The sequence below is a fragment of the Crocuta crocuta genome, unplaced genomic scaffold, assembly GCF_008692635.1.
Source record: "Crocuta crocuta isolate KB4526 unplaced genomic scaffold, BGI_CrCroc_1.0 scaffold3, whole genome shotgun sequence".
Classification (NCBI taxonomy): Eukaryota; Metazoa; Chordata; class Mammalia; order Carnivora; family Hyaenidae; genus Crocuta; species Crocuta crocuta.
In genome coordinates this window covers 6,469,501-6,489,725 of record NW_027529934.1, presented here as the reverse complement: position 1 = coordinate 6,489,725, position 20,225 = coordinate 6,469,501, and the positions used below count along the sequence as shown (strand labels likewise).

The window sequence follows — 20,225 nt, the reverse complement described above, 5'->3', positions numbered from 1 at the left end:
TGTGCTGACTGCCAGCTCAAAGCCTGGAGCCTGTTTCAGATTCTGTATCTCCCTCTCTCTCTGACCTTCCCCTGCTCATGCTGTCTGTCTCTCTCTCTCTCAGAAATAAATAAAACATTATAAAATTTTTTTTTTAAAAGAGAAATTATTTGTTTGGAATTTAATTAGTAAGATTTCCTTGTTTCTCTTAAATCCAAAAACTGATTTGTAGTTTCTAACAAGAATTTGGTTAAATGAGGATGGAAGGACAGAGAAAGGGAACAAGAGAAAGTTCCTGAAAATTTACTTTTGGAGGGCACTTGGGTGACTCAGTCAGTTAAACATCCATATTTGGCTTAGGCCATGATCTCATGATTGGTGAGTTTGAGCCCCACATTGGGCTCCACACTGACAGTACAGAGACTGCTTAGAATTCTCGTTCTCTCATCTCTTTCTGTCCCTCCCATACTTGTTCTTTCTCTCACGATAGATAGATAGATAGATAGATAGATAGATAGATAATTACCAAAATATAAAATTTGATTTTTTTCCCTTTTGAATTGAGCATTTGTTGCTTTAGCCTCAAAAACTCTATATCCCATCATAACTTTTTGGTCACCATTTCTAGGGGCAAATTTATTTGATAACAAAAGCTGTATTAAACAGGGTTATGAATAAAACTTCTGTTAAAGGGAATTATAAAATAATAAATTTGTAGTTCATTGCTCACTGCTTCATTTTTTCACTCCAAAATTATGAAATAAAGGGCAAACAATATAAACATGTTAATATAAGAATACAAAATAAAAATTTAGTTATTGATGATTCCCCCCCCCCAAAATCACTTCTTCCTTCTGGACCAAATGATTTTTAGTTTTAAGCCACTATAAGCCTTATTTACCACAATTTAGTTTCGAATTACAATTTCACTAATAGGTTTTAGAAACTGCTAGAAATACTTAATAGTAATTCACTTATAATTGCATAATGACAATTTCTTTAAAAAGTTTTTTTAAATTATATCCCATTTCTTTAAGTTTACATCTCAAGCCTGAGTTGCAAACGTAAAAGTTTACCTCTTAAACATACCGAACATATGCCTACTGCATGCTGACTGTATGCAATAGATTCAGTGTTCCTTTCCTTAACGACATCAGAAAAGTAATACAATTTACCAAAATTATCGTCATTCCTCTAAATTTTAATTTTATTCCTTTCCATTAGCACCAGTTTTACAGAAAACATCTGTTCTATACCTATACAATGTTTTCTGGAAATTCAAATCATTTTTGCCTTATTGATCTCATGGCATTAGGATATGTCTACAGCACCAACAAATGCAATCTTCCCAGATATTAAGATAAAAATATTAAATTGTAACCTACTAAATACTGGGAGGCACAAGCGCAAGATGAAAAGGACTGTGCTCCAGGAGACAGAAATTTAAGTTCTACTCTCAATTTCATTAATGGTAAAGCTATACAAGCACAGTAAATTAAACTCTCTGTATCTTAGGGATGTTTTGTTTTCTCATTTTTTTCTCCTTTAAGACTATAAGATAACGCCATTAAAAAAAAAAAAGAATGATGAAATGGTAAAACTTGCAGTAGTATTAATACATTAGAAGTTCAGAAAAAGGGACATACATTTGAAAGCAGTATCAGGTGGCACTTGATCTGCATTTTTGAGGTTGAGGAAAAATCTAGAAATGAGAGAGAATAGAAGACATATAGGGATGCCTGGGTGGCTTAGTTGGTTAAGTTTCCAATCTGGATTTCGGCTCAGGTCACTCTCTCTCAGTTTTTGTGAGTTTGAGCCCCACATTGGGCTCTGTGCTGACAGTGAGGAGCCTGCTCAGGATTCTCTCTCTGTCCCTTCCCCTCTCGCTCTTGCGTACTCTCTCAAAATAAATGAATAAAAACAAAAAGAAAAAGAAATAAAACCCCACCATAATAGAAAAGATATAAACAAATAAGGGAAATGCTTTCCAAAAGGACCTGGAACTGAATAATGAAATCAGCACAGCATGTGTGGAGATTAGACTAGCTGGAGCTGATGCAAATGTAAAGATCATTTAGAATTTGATGGACTAGATATATTGTGGCTGCAAAAAATGGTTCTGGGGCCAGACTGCCTAGGTTCAAGTCCTAGCTCTGCCAATTAGCAGCTGAGTGCTTGTACAAGGTCTAATTCTTTCCACTATTCCTAGACAGAAGCAATATAGCAATGGAAAGAGAAAGGACTCCATCAATGCAGTGATCTATTTATCTATTATCTGGAGTATATTGTGGTGTCCAATTATATGCCTATCTCTCCACAGACTGCAAATTCAACGGCTAGTTAGAATCTAGCCATCCTTGCAGAAGACATGAATAGACACTTTTCCAAAGAAGACATCCAGATGGCCAGCAGACACATGAAGTGATGCTCCATGTCACTCATCATCAGGGAAATACAAATCAAAATCACACTGAGATATCACCTCATGCCAGTCAGAGTAGCTAAAATGAACAGATCAGAAGACTATATATGCTGGCAAGGATATAGAGAACGGGCACCCTCTTGCACTATTGGTGGGGATGCAAACTGGTATAGACACTATGGAAAACAGTGTGGAGGTTCCTCAAAACATTAAAAATAGAACTGCCCTATGACCCACCAATAGCACTACTAGGAGAGTGCTGACGCACAGGGCGCATGTACCCCAATGTTCATAGCAGCACTTTCAACAGTAGCCAAATCACGGAAAGAGCCTAAATGTCCATCAACTGACGAATGGATTAAGAAGATGTGGTTTATATACGCAATGGAATACTAGTTGGCAACAAGGAAGAATGAAATCCTGCCATTTGCAGCAACATGGATGGAACTGGAGGATATTATGCTGAGTGAAATAAGTTAGTGAGAGAAAGACAGATACCATATGTTTTCACTCATATGTAGATCTTGAGAAACTTGACAGAAGACCATAGTGGGAGGGAAGGGAGAAAAAAGTTACAAACAGAGAGGGAGGGAGGCAAACCATAAGAGGCTCCTAAATACAGAGAATAAACTGAAGGTTGATGGGGGGTGGGGGAGAGGGAAAAGTAAGTAATGGGCATTGAGGAGAACACTTGCTGGGATGAGCACTGGGTGTTGTATGGAAGCCAATTTGACAATAAATTATATTTAAAAAAATAAAATAAAACAAAATCTAGCCATCCTTGAAAGCTCTTTCTCTGCAATGCGTTCTGTTACCACTGAAATAATTTTAGAGTTCAAAATATCTAAGATATTCCCAGGTATGAAACTCATCTTAGAGATGCCTATGCTAAAAACCTTGAATAGGAGCATGACCGATGTCATGTTAATGCCACTGATTCCCATTGCAGCACTTAATATAAAGAAACAGTCACTCACAAAAATGTATTTCTTTTTTAGAAAGCACATTTATGCTAAATACCCCTTTTTGGAACTTACAATAGTCATAATTGTAAAGTGAGGTGACTGAAATTGTGGAAAGTAATCACATGGGATGGGCAAGAAAATATCAGATTATCTATTTGTACATTTTATTCATACAAAAACTAAGCTTTACTAATATGTAAAATGCAGATAGTCAGTATACCCTTACTTGGTCCACAGCCTGTCCAACAGTCATGCTTACTTTTGATATGTGAAATATTCTAAGAGAAAGTGGGAATTCTACAACACAGAGGATTTGACAAAAACAAACAAACAAGCAAACAAACAAAACTAAAAACAAACAAACAAAAACAAACCCTGGCTCATTCATTCAAGCCCATGCCGAGGTTTAATAAGTACCTTAGTAAGTAAGTTTGTGGACTATGTTATAAAATGTCAAATTACCCTCACAGAACGCATAAGCAGACTGAAAATACTCCTGCTAGCATTCAGTCAAATAAAGTGAGTTACCATCTGGGAAAGAAAGAAATAAGTTGATCTCTCCTTCACACCTGATAACAAAATAAATTCTAAATGGATCAAAGTAACCATAAAAAGTGAAACTACAAAAGTACCAGAACAGGGGCGCGTGGATGGCTCAGTCAGTTAAGCGTCTGACTTCAGCTCAGGTCATGATCTTATGGTTTGTGGGTTCGAACCTCATGTCAGGCTCTGTGCTAACAGCTAACTCAGAGCCTGGAGCCTGTCTTTGGATTCTGTGTCTCCCTCTCTCTCTGCCCCTCCCCTGCTCACGTTAATCTCTCTCTTTCTCTCTCAAAAATAATTTTTAAAAAGCATTTAAAAAATGGTTTTGTAATGATAAAGTTGTTTCCTATGCTGGGACACACAAAAAGGAGGCCACTTCAGTGGCCCGGCCCATATCATCAACCTAAACCTAAGTCAGGGGGCACTTATGGAAAACACTTGTCAAGAAACCTAACATATACTAATCACCATCCTCCAACTCCCCTCTAGCTAGCTTACCTAACCCTAGAAAATCAGGAAATCCTGAATCTTCTAGCCAATCACACCCTGTTTATGAGTTGCCTCTTCTAAGGTTCCACAAAATCTCTCCTGTCCAAAATCCCTTAGGAAGAATGTTCCAGTGCTTGTTAGGCACTGTATTCCTCTAATCCATAAATTTTTCCTTGAATAAAGGACACTAAACTTGTTACTAAACTGTGTTATTTTTGTCATTTCACAATACTGTTAATAAACATAAATTATTTTAAAATATATTGCTAATTTCACCTCTCATCTTTAAAATACAATAAAAAATTATTTTTGTATACTTTATAATGAACATACAAGTAGGAATAAATAAATGTTTAATTAAAGGTACCCATACACATAAATCCTTTTTATTAATGGGGTAACACAATCTTTTAAAAAGCTTAGCAATACAGATAATATAATTAAATATAAATAATAATTCAGCAGTTATTCATTTACTACCTTAGCACAACTCTTGATTTTGTTTATCATGTTATTCAAATCCTTTATTTAAACTGTTGTAGTTATTTAACTATCCAGATGCTTACATCTTAATTTCCAATCTTAAGAGGAAGCTCATTTGTGAATAAGAATTTTGGAATTCCCTCTTTCGCCTAGAATTTGCTTATTTCACTCTTAAGTTCTGGGGGACAGAAAACTTATTATACAAAAAATACTTTTTAGGGGTACTAGGTGGCTCAGTCGGTTGAGCGTCGGACTCTTGATTTTGGTTTAGGTCATGATCCCAGGGTCATGGAAGTGAGCCCTAAGTCACGGTTGTGGGATCAAGTCCCATGATGGACTCCTGTTGAGCATGGAGCCTGTTTAGAATTCTCCCTCTATCTCACTCTACCCCTCCCACCAACTGGCACTCTCTCTCTAAAAAATAAAAAATAAATAAAAAATTTAAAAAACTTTTCATTTGCAAACAATATCAATTTACAAATAAGTTGCAAGTATAAAAGAGTGGTATAGTTTAAATATACATGTGGTCTTCCCTGGTTCCCAGAAGGAGCTCATAAAACTGTTGGAATCTCCTGCATAATAGGAATGTCTTTTGTTATTTAAAACAAGCCCTTTTAGGCCTTACTTGAGTCTGTACTAGTAAGGTGGGCCAAGGTACATCCCCCAGATAGCTTCAAGATGAGGGCTAGTCACCAGAAAAAGCAAGTCAAGGATTAAAGGGTTAGAACTTTCAGCCCTCCCAACCCCCGCGCCCCGCCCCTGGGGTGCCCAGCTGGCTCAGTCAGTTCAGCGGTTTAGCATGTGACTCTTAGTTTCAGCTAAGGTCATCTCATGGCTTCTTGGGATCCAGCCCTGCATTGGGCTCTGTGCTGGCAGCGGGGAGCCTACTGGGGATTCACCCTCCTTCCTCTCTCTGCCCCTCCCCCTACTAGTGCTGTCTCTGTCTCTCTCAAAATAAATAAATAAACTTAAAAAAAAAAGAAGAACTTTCAGCCCCTTCACCAACCTCCAGTGAGGGGAAAGGGACTGGAGTCTCAGTATAATCACCAAAGGCCAATGGTTTAACCAATTATACTTATATAATGAAACCCACATAAAAGTTCCTAAGCAATTGGGTTTAGACAGTTTCTAGGTTGGTGAATATTTTAATGTGTGTGCCTGGAGAGGTCATGGAGGCTCTGCACCAACCACTCCACCCCTCCTTGTTCTATGCATCTCTTCCATTTGGCTGTTCCAGAGCTGTATCCTTCACAACAAATCAGTAACATTAAGCAGAGCACTTTCCGAGTTCTGAGTCATCCTATGGAATTATTGAAACTGCAGACGAAGTGGTTCGTGGGACCCTCAGAAACTGCAGTTGGCCAGGCAAAAGTATGGGTGCCTGGGGACTCTACTTGCAGCTAGCACCTAAAGTGGGGTCAGTCTTACACTTGTGTGTTCTGATGGCTAATTCTTAGAAGATGGTGTCAGCATTAAAATGAACTACTGGACACCCACTTGGAGTCAGAGAATTGATTGTTGATGTGGAAAAATGGCACATCAAAGAAAATCCATACAAGAAATAAATCTTTCATTTTCCTAAAACATATGAAAGCAAGTTGCAAAATGATGACATCACTCTCTCAAATAATTTAGGGCATATTTCTACAAGCAATGCCATTTCCTCTATTACTATAACGTAAGCAACAAAACCAGAAAATTAATATTGATAAATTCTACCACTTAATCTTCAAACCCCATTCAAGTTTCTCCAAAAGTTACAATATTATGCTTTATACTAAAAGGATCCAGTACAGGATTACATGTTACAGTTAGCTGTTAAGTCTTTTAGATTCTTCCATCTTTCCTGAATCCTTAGATCTTTACTAAACCTTTATGACCTTCACATTTTAGAAGATTACAAGCAATTATTTTATAAAATGCCCCTCAGTTTGGGTGTGTCTGATCATTTCTCATGATTAGATTCAAGTTATGCATCTTTGGGAGGAATTTCACAGAAGTGATTGTTGTGTTCTTATTGCATTTGATCAAATGACACACAATTTAGACTTCTCCAATTAATGGATGTTAAGTGATAACTTGATTTAGGTGGTACCTTAAAGCAACCGGCTTCTCTAATAGAAATTAATTCTTTTCCCTCTTTGCAAGTAATAAGCATCTTGTGAAGCAGGTACGTTGAGACCCTATTAACATTCTATTCCCAATCAAACTTTAAATTTACTCATTTAATTCCATTTCTCTTTGTAATTAATAAGTATTTGGTGGAGAGGCGCCTGGGTGGCTCAGTTGGTTAAGCGTCTAACTCTTGACTTCAGCTCAGGTCATGATCCCAGGGTGGTGGGATCAAGCCCCATGCTGGGCTCTGTGCTAAGCACGGAGCCTGCTTAAGATTCTCTCTCTCCCTCTCTCTGCCCCTCCTCTGCTTACTCTCTCAATCTCAATCTCTCTCTCTCTCTCTCTCTCTCTCTCTCAAGTTAAAAAAAATAAGTATTTGGTGGAGAGGTACTTTGAAGCCATGTAAATATCCAATTCCTCATCAGAATTAAAAGTACTTATTTTTAAATTCATATCAGAATGGATGTAAAAATACAGATCTCTATTACCATCACTATTCACTATGATGCTTAAAACATCCTAGATATGGCCAACGGAAGCCAAATCCTCTTCCAGGCTTCTCTGTCTCTACTGACATGTCCCCACCATTCTTCAGGCACATCCTTAGTTTCTGGCACAATAAGGTATTCCAGACTCATCCAGTATGCTACCTTTCCCAGCCCTGGAATCAGCCACTTCTCCAAGGAATTCTGGTTTGTTTAAGTGAAAAAAAGTTCAATCAGTTCAACAGGGTAACATACATGTTCCTCCAAATCAATGCAACTATGCAGTCATTCAGTAAAAACCACATGGCTTATGGGTAAAGTGTTTAGGAGCACAAACTCAAAACCTTTATCAGGGCCATTTTAAAAAAAAGAAAGCTATGGGTGCCTGCGTGGTTCAGTTGGTTAAACATCTGACTCTTGATTTCAGCTCAGGTCATGATCTCACGGTTCATGAGAAAGAGCCCCAGTCTGGTTCTGTACTGACAGCCTGAAGCCTGCTTGGGATTCTCTCTTTCCACTCTCTCTGTCCCTCTCATGCTCTGTCTCTCTCTCTCTCTAAGGAAATAAATATTTTTTTAAGGAAATAAATATTTTTAAAAAGGAATCTAATAAAAATAGTAACTTATTTTTTTAGTAACATAGTTTTACATACATTAAATACCTAAGAAATACATATATGCCACAGTAAAAACACGGCACTTTACCTTTAAAAAGATCTTAAGAGGGGTGCCTGGGTGGCTTAGTCGGTTAAGCGTCCGACTTTCGCTTAGGTCATGATCTCGCGGTTCGTGGGTTCGGGCCCCGCGTCGGGCTCTGTGCTGACTGCCAGCTCAGAGCCTGGAGCCTGTTTCAGTCTGTGACTCCCTCTCTCTCTGCCCCTCCCCTGCTCACGCTGTCTCTCTCTCTCCTAGAAATAAATAAAACATTTAAAAAAAAAATAAAAAAAAAAAAATAAAAAGATCTTAAGTTCGCTTGTGGAAGTGGTTGTAATATGATATTGAAAGGCTGTGGTTTACAAATTACTGTGAAGTGAAGAGGGCTAGCCACATAAAATCAGGGCAAGTTTATACCAGATGTGGATGGGTATGACACATAACACAAGTGTAATAAGCTCAGGCAAACGGTAAATGTTTGAGGTGTGGACATCAGTTGGATATAATATTCTGAGTTTACCTAGTGTTTCTTAAGGGTGAAACTCTACATAAATAAACATAAAATTCATGTTGTGTTCTATCTGTTCCCTGACACAGTAATTGTATTGGAACAAACTCATGTTTTCAAATCATGTGTTAGAGCAGAACTAATTATATTTAGAAACTAACATCTGGATACTCAGTGTGCTCATTGTTACTGGAGTGTTGATTCCCATTCCCTCTTAGGACACAGAACTAATGCATGCATGTATGCATACCCACATACCACATCAACCTACATATGCTGAAAACTAGGAGCTCATCATATATTTTCCAAAGCGAGCCCAACACCATAGAGTTTATTCTAGCTTTATCCTTCTCCATATCTGTAATGTCCTTCCCTAACAGAAGTCTGGCTCCTATTACCTTCAACATATTTAGTTATTTGATCAAGCCTCTGTGTGTAACCAACATGACCGCAGTGACCCACTCCCACCCATGCAGGCACCCTCCTCATCACACTCAGGTTCCAATGTACACTGGGGTTGTGGAGTAAATTACTGGGGGCAAGGGAGTAATGGGGAGAGAGAAGGGGAAGAGAGAGGAAGAGAAAACAAAAGATGGGTTTTTAAAACAAAAACAAGACATGAAAAATTTTGAGGGAAAAGAACCCACTGTTACAAAGTTATTTTAAAATATAAGAAAAGAGAAGAATATAGGGCAGACTTTGGTTCCACATCAGTAAGTACTTTTCTGTAATATAAATCCACTTTGTCCTTTATAAAACATTATACTGTGGAAAATTTCAAACATACACAAAACTAGAGAGAACAGAAATGAGCTCTCATAGACATGTCAATTAGCAGGAATAAAGCAAATACACTGGAAACAGGCAAAGAAACTATTAGTGAAAATAAATGATGTTAACTTTTCCACAAGGGGTCATTTATACAGTATAATACCCAGCAGGGCCCAGGGCTCTACTCTCCTTATGGAACTCATATTCTGCAGGAAAGATACATAAGACACCAAATAAATTAAGATAGTTTCAGATTGTTTTAATGCATATAAAAAAAATGAAACCAGGTAATATGATACTATAACAACTGCAGGGAAAGTGACTTTAGAATGAGTAGTCCGAGAACATCTCCATGAAGAGGTGGCATTTGAGTTGAAATCTGAATGACAAGAAGGAGCTAGCCTGGCAATAATGTGAGGACAAATGTAATAGAAAATACGAAGGCTCTAATGAAAGTTAGACATGTTTGAGGACATATGGGTTTTGGTGGTGGGAAACAGTACTGAAAGAGAACTATAGCAACAATAGTTGTGACAGTTGAAGAAATAAAAGTGCAACTTAAAATACATATTCACCCATGAGTCTACCATTTGTAGGAATGTATATTTAGCACTGTGCTAGCACTACACTAAAAGTGGAAGACATTTCCTCTTCTCAGCCAAAACATAATATGCTGATTTTGTAGACCTACATCACACTGATAACAGTACAAGATGATACATAATTAAGCGATAAAATAAATATTACATTACTTACCAAAAAAAAAAAAAAGAGGAAAATTAGTCATCCCCTTGGATTGTTTATTAGCCATGCCACTTTCGTGACAATTCTAATATTTTCAGCACTGGCTTTATAAAGATGATTACCTTAACAAGTACTTTCTAATTATTTTTTTTTTCCAAAAGAGTTGCAGCTATGATTTGTTGAGTATCTACATTATGCTAGAGTCCTGAATTGCCAGAATGCCAATTACCATTTTGTACAAAGCAAAGTTAGGCACAAAGTGATCTGCCAAAAGTCAACTAAGTGGCTAAGTTAGGATTCAAATTCAGATTTCATTACTAACGCAGTGTCCTTTCTACATAACTATCCTAGGCTTTTCCCCCCCTATTTTTAAAAAATGTTTATTTTGAGAGAGACAGACAGACAGACAGAGACAGAGAGTACGTGTGTGCTCAAGCACAAGCTGTCAGAGAAGATAAACATAAGAATAGGGAGACACCGATTTTGTCTAATGCTTTATGGTAAACTTTCCTGTCCAAATAATTTTAACATCTACAATGAAACCATACTAAATGAACCAACAAACTTAGCCACATTACTTACAAGAGAGAGTGAGAATAAATAATCCTTTAAAAAATTTAGTCATCTAAGCTAACTACTATCCTTTATTTTGTCACGTTTCTTCTATTCTTATTTGTAATCAAAGTTCCTTTTCCAGCCCATTGCATCTTCTGCCAGCCAAGGTTAGCATTCAAGTCTGCAAGCAAGCGTTAATTAATACAGTAAACATTCAACTCTCTCTTGAAGGTTCAATCTTATTTTCTCTCATACTCATACTATCTCCTTCCTCTTTTTCCATTACTAAGTGTCATAGATGATACTATCATTACATTGCTTTCTATATTTATAAGGATGCAAGCTCATATCCCCAGACTTATGGGCGACACATTTATTCCCCTTAGACATTAACTCTTCCTTTCTCCTTCCTCCTTGATGGAAACAAATTTCAACAGTCTATATGAAAGATGAGCTCAACATCCCTTATACATTTAAAAATATAGACATGCTGATGAAATTTCAATGATTACTGCCATCTGCTCTTTCTATTTTATAGGAAGGAGGGTCTGCCACTGCAAACTGAACTATTGGTTCATTTAAATTATTCTACCTCTGAAAGTAATCTATATTTAATTTTCCAGGAAATGTATAAAACATTAATACATTGTGACAACTATAATATTATAGAAGAATACAAAAAATTTTTAAATACGATTAGCAGGTTTGGCTGTTTTATAAATAAATCTTACTTTCCCTACAAAGTAAATCTACTAATATAAAATATATCTTAAAATTTTAAACAGTAGCAGATAAAAAATATAGATTAAAAGAAGCTTCAAAAATAGCTTTGGTTTTCTGTAAAAATCAGAAACTTACATTTTCTAATACATTCCATTCCAAGTATTATTTATTAGGTACTGATATGAAAGGCACGTTTTGAATGACAGGTCTTTTTAGGAAAGCTAAGAGTTCCTCTATTTACTAACAGCATGAAAATTTGGTCATAATATTCTCAAATTAAGGAAGTTACTAATGATTAGACAAAAAATACATACATGAATAAGGTTATGCCTATAGCTTGTGGGTTAATTATAAAAAATATAGGCATATAGATCAGAAATGAAAAATTAATAGTTTTTAATCACAGACAACATAATGTGTATGTACGAGATCCTCAGAAATCTACAAAAGCAGTGCTAGAACTAATAAGTTAATGAGGTTTTGGATTATAAGGACAATATACAAAATGCAATATTATTTCAACATTCTAGCAATAAACAATTAGAAATAAAATTTTAAACATCTATGACAGCATCCAAAGTATGAAACACTCAGGGACAAACTGAGCAAAATATGCGCAAGACCTGTACATAAAAGTGTGGAAAACTAAATCTATTTGGAAAACTAAAAATGTTAAAAAGATAAAGTAAACAAGACTTAAATAAGTGGAGAAATACAGCATGTTCATGGATTACAACGCTCAACATTGTTAACATGTCAATTCTCAGCAAAATGATCTATAAATTTAATGCAGTCCCAATCAAAATCCCAGCAGGGTTTCTTTGGGGCTTTACTGTCTGTTTGGCTGGTTGCTTTTACAAAATTTGACAAGATTTTAAAACTTATTTGGAAATGCAATAAACCCAGAATAAAGAAACAATTTTGAAAATGAAGAAAAAAACTGGAAGAATTATACTGTCCAATTTCAAGACTTACTATGAAGCTATAGTAATGAAGAAAAGTGCTACACAAGCATTAAGAACAAACCCTGTGGAGTATAACACTGAGCACAGAAAGGGATCCACATATGTATGGTCACTTGGTTTTCTACAAAGATGCCAACATAATTCAATCCTTCCTGTATATATTTGCAAACATACGTGAGGAGAAAACACTATTACTCTATGTTATTCTTCTGGAAGTAATAGGATTAGAACGTGTAAAGGCTTACTTTTCCCTGATTAGTAACTATTAAATCCACATAGAAAGGTTTCTCGATGTTTCATTTTCTCTATGTTTAGCAATTAGTTCCCCTCCATTGGGAGCTGGAAAGCAATCAGCTATGCACTACAGAAATACAGCTGGCTTTTCTTTTATTTAATATAGATGAAGGTGGGGGAAGTGAGAAGACTGACTATATTACCCCTACAATATACTCTGAATGTGTAAGAAAAAAACCCTGTCAAACAGGAGCTTTAAAAAAAATGCCTTATTCTACATTTAAAAAGAGAAAGAAAAATCATCATAATGACAGAAAATAGAATGTTGTTAAAGAATCCATAATATATCTTTGGAATGAAAGAAAATCAGCCTGTGACTGTAACCAGTGTCAAAATGTTTTGTTTTGTTTTGTTTTTTTAAATAAGATCATAGCCTTATTAAACTGGAAGGGGGACAAAGGGGAAAAAGAACAAAAAGTTTCAATATAAAAGGAAAGTTTTAAATTATTCCTATTTCTTGGGAAAACATTTTCAAGAAAATTTTGACAAGTGTTATGATTCACAGAAGCTTTTCAATATTCAATAAATATTATATTTGTTATGCCTATAATGTCCCTCTTTGAAATATAATTGAGTATTTTGAGAGCTCCCAGCAATAGAATGCAGAAGAGTAGCATACTCCCTCAAATCTTCACTGTCCTTTTAACTAAGATACATTTTTAATACAGATGTGACAATACTAAAGTATAAAATAACCTTGAAGTTAAAGCCAGTATTAATATTTTTTTCTTTCACCAGCCCTGATTACATTATGTGTGGTAGATATTTTCATTCTCTTTAAATAGGCTAAAGGGGAGAGAAAGAGATGAGAAAGCAGTATTTTTTTTTTTAATTTTTTTTTTTTACGTCTTTATTTTGAGAGACAGACAGAGAGTGGGCAGGGGAAGGTCAGAGAGAGAGGGAGACACAGAATCCGAAGCAGGCTCCAGGCCCTGAGCTGTCAGCACAGAGCCCGATGCGGGGCTTGAACCCACAAACTGTGAGATGAGGACCTGAGCCGAAGTCGGACGCTTAACCGACTGAGCCACCCAGACGCCCCGAGAAAGCAGTATTTAATAAATGCCTGTTCTGAGCAACACACAGTAGTGTGCTGATGAGTGTTTAACAATCAAGCCCTCCGGTGTGTATAAAATGTGTTTATTGTAAATTTTGAAAACAACTTAAAAATTATAATAAAAGATACAATAGTCTTTATTGTAAATTTCATAAAGCCAGCTTACTTTCACAGAACGCTCTTCTGATTTTGCCAAACTAATGAGAAACCAACTTAGGGCTGCAACTGATGAAGGAGTAGAGTTCCAATCTAAATGTTATTTGATATTTTCATTTAAAGAATAAAAGGAGGGGCTCCTGGGTGGCTCAGTCAGTTAAGTGTCTGACTTGGGCTCAGGTCATGATCTCACTGCTGCTGAATATGAGCCCCCATATTGGGCTCTGTGCTGACAGCTCAGAGCCTGGAGCCTGCTTCGGATTCTGTGCCTCCCTCTCTCTCTCTGCTCTTCCCTCACTCATGCTCTGTCTCTGTTTCTCAAAAAATAAATAAGCATTAAAAAAATTTTAAGAATAAAAGGAAAGTGAAACAACAATGATGTAGATCATAACCTCATTTGTTTATCAATGATATCAGCAACTTCTGAATCACATAACACATGCATACCTTGAAGATATTGACAGTTTGGATCCAGACCACTGCAATAAAACAAATACTGCAAAAAAGTGAGTCCAATGAATGTTTTGATTTCCCAGCGCATATAAAAGTTATGTTTAGGGGCACCTAGGTGGTTCAGTCGATTAAGCATCCAACTTTGGCTCAGGTCATGATCTCATGGCTTATGAGTGTGAGCTCAGATGTCACCACAGAGCCTGGAGCCTGCTTTGGAGTATGTGTCTCTCTCTCTCTCTCTGCCCCTCCCCCAGTTGCACTGTCTCTCTCTCAAAACTAAACATTAAAAAATTTTTAAAAAACAATATACATATCTTAATTTAAAAAATACTTCATGAGGCGCCTACGTGGTTCAGTCTGTTAAGCGTCTGACTCTTGATTTTGGCTCAGGTCATAATCTCCTGGTTGTGAGATCAAGCCATGTGTTGGGCTCTGAGCTAAGCATGGAGCCTGCTTGAGATTTTCACTCTCCTTCTCTCTCTCCCTACCCCTCCCTTGCTTGCGCTCGTTCTGTCTCTCTCAAAATAAATAGACGTTTAAAAAAATATATACTTTATATGCTGGGGCACCGGGATGGCTCGGTCAATTAAGCGTCCAATTTTGGTTCAGGTCATGATCTCACAGTTCGTGGGTTTAAGCCACACATCAGGCTCTGTGCTGCTAGTACAAAGCCCAAAGCCTGCTTCGGATTCTGTGACTCCCTCTCTCTCTCTCTGCCCTTTCCCCACTTGTGCTCGCTCTCTCTCTCTCAAAAATAATTAATCAAAAAAATATATGCTAAAAAATGTTAACCATAAGCTGAGCTTTCAGCAAATGGTATCTTTTTGCCAGTATAGGATTGTGCCTCAGTGTTGATGCTGCTACTGCTCAGGGTGGTAGCTGCTGAAGACAGAGGTGCTCAGAAAAAAAAATTTTTTGGCCAATTAAACTAATATTCATAGTAAGTTTATATATTCAATTACAATATTAAAAATCTCTGGAGAGACTGTCTAGAGACAATAAATGTAAAATTTAAGAGGTAGAAATCTATTTGCTCTTTTATAGACCACATATTATAGAACTTGCAAATGAAAATTTACAAATATAGAAATGACAATGATACTTAGAGAATGAGGATTTCCATATTGAAATCCATGAGATGTCACATTTTAAACATGCATATTTCAAAAAGGAAGAAACTTTTTTTGGTGCAAAAAAGGTGATTTTATTAAAGCACAGGGACAGGACCCATAGGCAGAGGCTGGTTATAAACTTGGGAGTTGGGGCAGGTAAAATCAAAAAAGGAAGAAACTTTTAATAACTTAGCATGAAATCAAATTACATAAAGTGGCATACCCCAGAAAATATTGCTTTAAACATTGATACCCGGATCAAAATTCACTTGCTAGCTTTTAATAAAAAATTAAACATGCTATTATGTAAAATATAAAGTACTTTTAAATGTTTCTAGAAAAGTAAGTTGTTACAGTTAAAGTACTAACATCATCATCCTGTGCTCAACCTCACAACATGAAATCAGGTGCCAATAAAATCCTCTTAATCTTTTGACAAAATAACCTCTGCTTCACAATACCAACACTTTTAATAATAAACTTTATTAGAGCAATAGCGCAAATGCTGCAATTAAAAAAGTCAAATAGCAGTTACCCCCAATGCAGAAAACAGGGGGTGCTAGATGCAATCTTAGAAGGCTGAACACAAACAGACCCTTCCCCAAACTCCTAAACAGAAAATTCACAAACAACTCAGAGAAAGTCAAACAAAGATGCTTGTGGGTTTACCGCATAACCCAGGTCTGTCTCAGTAGACATGAAGAGATCTCACCAAGAAACATCACTCTAAATAGCCATGAGCTTAAAACATATGGGAGATAAAGGAAATAAAAGAATGTATTTTGTTTTCATAATTGATTAGCCAGTTTTTGACACGGATTCTTCTTAATGCTTGCCAACAAATGGCTGTTTCCAACCTAAGTGTCCATCAACTAAGAGAGCCTGCCTTCAGGAGTACACCAGTCATCTCTGCAGCCCATGAATGCAGTTATGGGAGGTCTTTTTAACTATGCATTGATAATCATACACACATGCCAAACCAAACTTCCAGCCTTCTGCCACAAGAGCAACACCTTACAAAGGAACCTCTTTTAACCAATATTTTCTTGCCCAATTTCAAAGTCATTCTGCAGAGGAACAGAAACTATTTAAATGCCAAAAGGAGTAAGAGGAAGAATTGAGGGAAAGACACATATGCCATTTGCAAACTCTTAAGCTTTGTGAAGGGTGCTCCAAGAATCATCTCTTTTCTTTCTAATCCAAAAGTCTCCATGCTCGTTCAATCTCAGAAGTCCCAGAAAGAGCACAGAAGTGGATCACTGCTCAGAAGTTATATTCTAGTGTCTCACTGACAGAAAACAGCTGGCCAACACACCAGACCATAGAGTGGTCCTGATTCGAACTGTCTTAGGCTCTCTCCATACAGCCTCTGTAAGAGATTCAATTCTCTTTTTCTTATATCCAGGCTTTACTGGAAATATCAGCTGATTATACAATTCAAAACCTAGAAGATTATGACTAAGAGTCTTTCCCCAGGTGCCTGGTTGACTCAGTCAGTTGAACATCTAACTTCAGCTCAGGTCATGATCTTGGCAGTTCGCGGGTTCGAGCCCTGAGTCAGGTTCTGTGCTGACAGCTCAGAGCCAGAAGCATGCTTTGGATTCTCTGTCTCCTTCTCTCTCTGCCCCTCCCATGCTTCTGCTATGTCTGTCTTTCTCCTAAATATGAATAAACATTAACCAAAAAAAAAAGGTAAAAAAAAAAAATGTCTCTCTCATCTTCACCAGTTTGACAGTAGAAGCATCAATCTGATATTGTCTGTGCTGAAACACTCTCTCAAGTGGTGCTGACTTGTTCTTCAATGGTTTCCTTCATCTGGATCTGGTTGATCTTTATCAGAAAAAAACTTGTGCTTGAACTCCCCAGTGAACATGAATGTGTCTCCAACTTCCACCTCCTTCCTTTTGGGACTTTTAACCAGAACTTGTACTCTGCCACAGGCTTAGGACTCTAAAGCTCTTCTCGGTTCACTGTCTTCTATCCCCTTGGCCACTTTTATTCCTTCAAGAATGAATGGATCCCCTTTACTGAACATGAGAACCACCAACGTCTGGAAGAAGGACACATGGAACTCTTTTTCGTCCTTAAACTCTGCTTTTAAAACAGAATGTGTCTAGGTGGCTCAGTTGGTTATGCGTCTGACTCTTGGTTTTGGCTCAGGTCATGATCTCATGGTTTGTGAGATGGAGTCCCACATCGGGTTCTGCGCTGTAACGGGGAGCCTGCTTGAGATTCTCTCTCTCTCTCTCTCTCTCTGCTCCTCCCCCACTTATGTTTTCTCTTCTCTCTCTCAAAATACATAAACTTTTAAAAAAAACAGCATGCCCCAATTTCATTTGTCACTAAAGTTTTCAACCACTGTGCTTTCTGAGATAAAATGTCTTAAATATTTCCTGAAGTTTAACTATTTCTGGAGTTAAATGCACTTTCATAGATGAGTGTGTTGTCCAGGATCCTATCACAAGTATATTCACTGTTAGATCTATAGAGCCTGGGTCATTTTGATTCTGCACATACTGCTTGAAATGAACCATGATGTCCTTGGGGAGTTCCATGTCCTTGCATATGCCTTCTAGCTTGCTGATGAAAGCAGCGCCACACTCATGCTTTAGTTTTCTCAGCATTTACTGAGGCACTTTTCCCCACAAGGAGTCTTTTTTGCCACATCTTTTTTACAAAATGCTTCAAAGCATTTGAAGGAACCTGAATATTATCATCACCTTGTTAAGAATCCTCTCGGGGCACCTGGGTGGCTCAGTCGGCTAAGCATCCGACTTCAGCTTAGGTCATGATCTCACAGTTTGTGGGTTCAAGCTCCATGTCGGGCTCTGTGCTGACAGCTAGCTCAGAGCCTGGAGCCTGCTTCGGATTCTGTGTCTCTGTCTCTCTGTGACCCTCCCCTGCTCACGCTGTCTCTCTCTCAGAAAGAAACAAAACATTAAAAAAAAAAAAAAAAAAAAGAATCCTCTCCAGCTCTTCATCTGTTGCTTCTTTAATACTCACTTTCAATTTGAATCAACGTATTTTGCTATCAATTCTGCAGGCTTATTTGGCTTCTTATTGATAAATGTTTCCAAGGATTCCTTCATCAAGTTGATGAACTTCTCAATTCTCTAAAAACACACTTCTATCACATGGTCCATCAGATCCTTAAAATCCTTAAAATTCAGCAGGTCCTGTCTATGTCTAGGTCTATGTCTTTTTTAGGACTGATGACAATCGACCCAAAAGTCTGAATGTACTTGCTCCAGTGCAGCAGCAGGATTTGCTGCCCGCCCTTCATGTGGCTGAACAGCTGGTACATCTGAATGAGGTCAGGCACTCTGTTCTCATTACGAAGGTGGTCAAGCCCTTTCTGCAGAATTGCTGTTAAATGTACTCCTAATAGCTATTTCTCCACATAAGCAATCAGGGGTTTCTGTGTGTTGTGTTTTCTAAATACGTGATTACTTGTTCTCTTTCTTCCTCTAAACAATTACTTACATGGTTCAAATATTCTGGAACCTCTGTTTCTTGCATTAACTGGTAGCTTTCTGCATAATATGAACAATTAGTTTCTGCCAAGAATTTCAAATGGATCTTAATATACCTGAAGGTCAGAGAGCATACTCAGCTCTCAATCCACTGCTTCCTTGTTTCTTTCTTGTTAAATTAATAGCAAAATTTCATCAATACCTTTATTCAGATGCATTTTTATCACTAATCACATGGTTTCTAAAAAGTTCCAATCCCATATTCCAAACAGAAGGAAGGGGGGAACTCCGAAGTACTAAGTGCAATCCCAAAACAGGAAAATACTTCTGATCATGATCACTTGTCTGCAATGATCTTGCCAGCACACGTTAATCTTCTTGAAAACTAAAACACTATCTAGTGAGTGTTTTCTAAACTGAAGGATCTGTGTTTAGACATGATCTTTATAGACCTGGCACAGCTGTTGGGGAAGCTCTGTGGGAACAGATATTTTCAACATCCTGGTAGAGCTCTTCCAGGTTGTATCTGATGGAGGTGCTATTTTGTATGGCTTTCACTACCTTATGAGGCTTCTGCCAGATATTTGGAGTACAGTTATCAGGCACTTTAGGTCTCAGAAATTTTTGATCACTACTTTCTTGGAGCTGCTACCACCCCTAGGTTGGAGGTGATGGCCATGGCGAGGGACGCAGGCTTGGTGAGCCTCTTGGTGTATCCAATGAGCACTGAGAGGCTGCCCTTTCTGGAGGTATTGCTGGCCAGGAATGCAGCCAGGAAGCAAGGGCTTTCACCCCACCCTACAGGCTGCCCAACCACCGCCTCCCAGCCAGCTCAGACAATTCTTTTTTTTATTTTATTTTAATGTTTCTTTATTTTTAAGAGACAGAGAGTGAACAGGGGAGGAACAGAGAGAGAGGGAGACACAGAACCCAAAGCACACACAGAGCTTGGCACAGGGCTCGAACCCACCAACCCTGAAATCATGACCTGGGCCAAAGTCCAGTGCTTAACCAACTAAGCCACCCAGGTGCCTCTGGCTCAGACAATTCTTAAAATAAGAAGACAACGATGAAGTCTGCAGCATTGATTGACTCTTCCTTTAACAAATGATTCTTCTGTAGCATATGATGCTGCTTGACAGAATTTTACCGGCAGGAGAACTTTCAAAATTGGGAGTCAGTCCTCCCAAACCTTGCCATTGTTTTATCAACTATGTTTTGTAATATTTTATTTTATTTTTATTTTTATTTTTTTAAATGTTTTTTTTTTTTTTTTTTATTTC

The 20,225-nt window shown here is 37.5% G+C and overlaps 1 protein-coding gene and 1 pseudogene across 1 annotated transcript in view; both read right to left on the bottom strand.

Annotated features, from left to right (window-relative positions):
- The window catches only part of XPR1 (xenotropic and polytropic retrovirus receptor 1), a 207,008-nt gene that overhangs the window by 102,240 nt on the left and 84,543 nt on the right, over positions 1-20,225 (bottom strand). The gene's annotated exons all lie outside the window — the stretch shown is intronic.
- LOC144230936 (cullin-4A-like) overlaps positions 1-20,225 on the bottom strand; it is a 49,516-nt pseudogene that overhangs the window by 9,865 nt on the left and 19,426 nt on the right.